The sequence below is a fragment of the Anser brachyrhynchus genome (genome assembly GCF_964034855.1).
Source record: "Anser brachyrhynchus genome assembly, chromosome: 1".
NCBI classification, from domain to species: domain Eukaryota; kingdom Metazoa; phylum Chordata; class Aves; order Anseriformes; family Anatidae; genus Anser; species Anser brachyrhynchus.
In genome coordinates, this window is record NC_137694.1 from 138,488,396 (window position 1) to 138,492,458 (window position 4,063).

Genomic DNA, 4,063 nt, shown 5'->3' on the forward strand with positions numbered 1-4,063 from the left:
CGGCGAAGGCGGAGAGCAGGGGAGCCAGTGAGAAGGGAGCCAGCGCGCGCTTACTCCACCCGCTCCCCTGAGGGAAAGCCAACCTGTTTGACATCCTCGCCTTCCAAGTGGGGTGTGGTGCCATAGGCGCTAAAATTACCTGGGAGAGGAGGCAGGCCTGCTCTGGAGGGTGCCTGAACAGCCTCTCAGATACACTCTGTCTCCAAAGTGCTGCTTCCCTGCTCAGATTTTGGCTGAGCGGTACCTGCTGCTGAAGTCCCGTCAGAGCCCAAATCACTAACCAGCGCTGCCGAGGTAGGGACGGGGAGGGACTGCTCTGTGGGACTTGGGAACTCTCTGCAGAGGCACAACAACAACTACTAAAAAAATCAGATTACAAACTTAACATGTGATGTCAGCCTGCTGACCTGAAGCATGCTCAGCTCCAAGGTAGATGCTTTTATTCACAAGGTACATATTATCTGTCATGTTTTTTTGTTTGTTTTTGTTTTTTCCATTGATCTAAATATATATTTTAAATGCAAAATATCCATGCATATCCTGCATGGAGAGTGACCTCGAACTGTGCTATGCCACAGTCTGACCACGAGAACAAAAAGCTTTGGAAAAAGAAATTGTGTATACGTCCATTAACATATATTAAAATCACAGTTAATCACATATATTAAGACACAGTTTTGTCATAGTCTTTCTGTAGCAAATGTATGCCAGTTCATTTGCCTGCTGAACTGGATTGCCACCATCCCTCTGGCACCCGGCACCAATCAGGACACTGGTGCGTGCACCCTTTTGCTGGGATGTAGGCTGCAGACATTTTTGTCAGCACTGCTTTGACTAGGGCAGCAAATACACGCAGGACGTCGCTACCATTAATGGCAGATCTGTATGCTCTTGGTATTGTTGGATGATCCCATCTGATGGGGAGCAGAGGCTGGCCCCAAGTGCATTTCTGCGGAGTTACCTAGAACACACAATACAGAGTTTGCTCTGACTTCATGCTTTTATGTTACCTACAAAAAAACAGATGATACAACATAAATTGGACTGATAAAACCCAGTGATATTGGATCTTCAAGAAGCTTGATGTTCAAGCTAATCAGGTTTGTGCCTTTTTCCCCCATAAATTCAAACAAGCAGAACGGTTTATACAGGACTAGCCAGTATCATGTGGCTTAACCATTTTTAATTTATGTATCAATTTATGTATTGTTCTCCTGGTCAGGGCCAATTGCTCAATCTCAGAAGAATTAAAGACATTTAGGTTAAAGAAAGGACTTTATCAGCCACTTAAAACAAGGATCAGATCATGACACTAGCAATCCCATAGGCCTACTGCTTATTTTTTTCCAGGATAACAAAAGCAGGCACACGTGCTAATCTTCGTATCAGTGATGAATCTGCCTGAAGGGAACAGAAATGTTAGCAAGGCTATGCACTAGTTCCAGACAAGTCCAAGCACCTCACAGACGTTCAGAAGCTTTTTCAAAACAGTTGCTCTTGTAAGTGAAGTCTTCCAAAACACCTTATCTCATCTGTCTGCTGATACTAGTTCTTTGGGATACCTCCTTTGGGATACTGAAGATTATTAGATTTGAAGATGTTGAGCTCACTTCTAGCTCTTCTGAAGCCACCTGCTAATCTCTGTAGCTAAATAAAAACAATACAATGAAGGCACAAGGAACTGTGAGTTGAAGGAGCGGACCTGACATTGGAGTCAGTCAAATACTTATCCCAGATCTGTTCTTGGCACACTGAAAGACCTTTTTAAACTTAGCTCCCTCCAAATACACGTGCAATGGCTTGTCCAAGATATCAAGTAAACAATGTTGCATATTAAGCAAAAATACAGGGCTTTTTACGAGACCATAGATTGCAGTTTTATCACTTTGAGAAACTACCCACCCTTTCCTATTTAAAGGGAAAACAAAGTTCTGCCTAATATTCACCTGACAAGGCTGATTGAGTTGCCTAATTTTTCTATTTATTTTCACCAAAAAAAAAAAAGCCCTCATATATTTAAGAAATAGCAAATGTCTTGAGAAATGTAGCTTGTGTCTGCCTATTCTCTATGCCATATACTTTTTGTCCATCAGGCCTCTTTTAGATGAGACAAACTAACGAAGAGCAAGAGGACAGTCACACCTCACCACAGTTGCAACCCCATCCTTCTTGTGGGCAGAGGTTAGACATTGCTCTCTTTGACATGCGTGTCCTGCTGTATGAGTCTATTGGAGATGAAGGAACCAAATTATAAACAGGAACTACTGGGGAAAGCCACTAATATCCTACAGTATTAATTTTTCATCATAAAAATAGAAGTATTTTAATTAAAGTCTTGAAACATCTAGTAATTTTAGACATTCATCTAGACACAAGATAAATAAACAAGTGAATAAGTGATATAATTTCTTGGCAGTAGAAGAATATAATTTCTACATCCTAACTGAATCTTCAGTGTTTTATCATTGAAGGTATAGAAACGTGTATTTTAGTTTTTCATCCTTGTGGTTCTTAAAGTACTCCAAATGCAGGGCTTTGAAAAAAATGTATTTTTATTCCATTCAATTCCTTTTCTGTTTGTAATCATCTCTTTGCTTTCTTTCAAGTTTTATATTCTTTATATTTGCATAGCAGAAAAGAACAAAAAGAAGATAATCTTTCCAGTTCGTGGAAAGGTTATGGTATATGTCAGAATCTTGCCAAGCGAAATCTGCAGGAAAAAAAAAAAGGGGGGGGGGGGTAGGGGGAACATACAGTTTATTGACTTAAAATAATGAGTGAGAAAACTACTGAAATACACAATTGGGAGTGTAAATCTGCCCAATGTATGCTGAAAGCTGAGTGCATGAAAGAGTTTTCCTTAACATTCAAAATTCGGCACAGCCTTTGAAATGGGTAGGAATAGGAGCTACAGTAGAAAGCTGCAAATCTTATGATTAAGAATTGCCTGTTTTCATTTCCACAGCTTGATGAATTCTTTTGGATAAGTTTAGATAAGTAACTCAAATAGACACATGAAAACCATCAGAACATTTTTCAAGCAGTCCTTTTACTGATAGTTAGGATGAACTAAACTGCACCTTCAGCTCCTTCATAGAAGCTAAAGTGATGCGATGCTCTAGAACCAGATGATCCTGCTTTACGTTTCTTTTCTCCTATTACTGCAGGTAACTTGAACAGCTCTAGGAATGATGCAGCTCCCCTCCTCAAAGGAGGCAGACTGGAGAAAAAACAGAACTCGGAGGACGTGCAACAGGAACAGGAGAGAGCTCCGTGTTGCCATCCTTACTTTAACAATGAAGATTCTTCAGCAGGATTGAAGCTTGCAGTTTGGGCCTGGGAAGGACAGTATTTTTTCATCCCACTGCTCAGGCTGATTGAGACCTGTATGGAAACTAGAAGATAAATTTGCAAACTGGGATCTGAAGGTCACGTTGTCCAGATGGCCATGACAGGCAGCACCTAATGCATGGGAGGTGACCATAAAAACACCTTATGGTGAGGAATAGTTGTTAACTGATGTTTCTTGACCCAATGAGTGAGAGAGCTAATGGTCTGGGATATTTAGTTATGCAATGGAAGAACAGCTAAACTAAGAAATAAAACCAGAAACTTTAGTGGGCAGTGAGGCATATAGCAATATAGAAATTAATAGCCTGATAACTGAGAAGTGAACTGCTACTCTTTATGTATGTATAACTAACATAAACCGCAAAATCAGCAGCTTTCTGCTCACAGCAAGAGAACAGCCTCGAATTTCAAGCCTTCTCCTCAGCTTTTTCTCCCTAGGTGGCAGCACCCAGTCTTCCTTGTCTCACAACTCCAGCCCGTGAAGCCATTAATGGACAAAGCCAGAGAAGATGAGACCTGCTGAAATCAGTGTTAAGATAGCCATTCCCCCTAAACATCACCTTGAGGCTTGCCTGCTTTGTGGAGTATAGCTGTGCCCAAATTTCATGCAGCATTATGTGCCTATTTAGACTGAAAAGATGAGTAAACTTGTTCCTAGATAGTCACTTGGCAACCACAACACAGCTGTCAGATTTAGTTCTGGTCCTCTCAC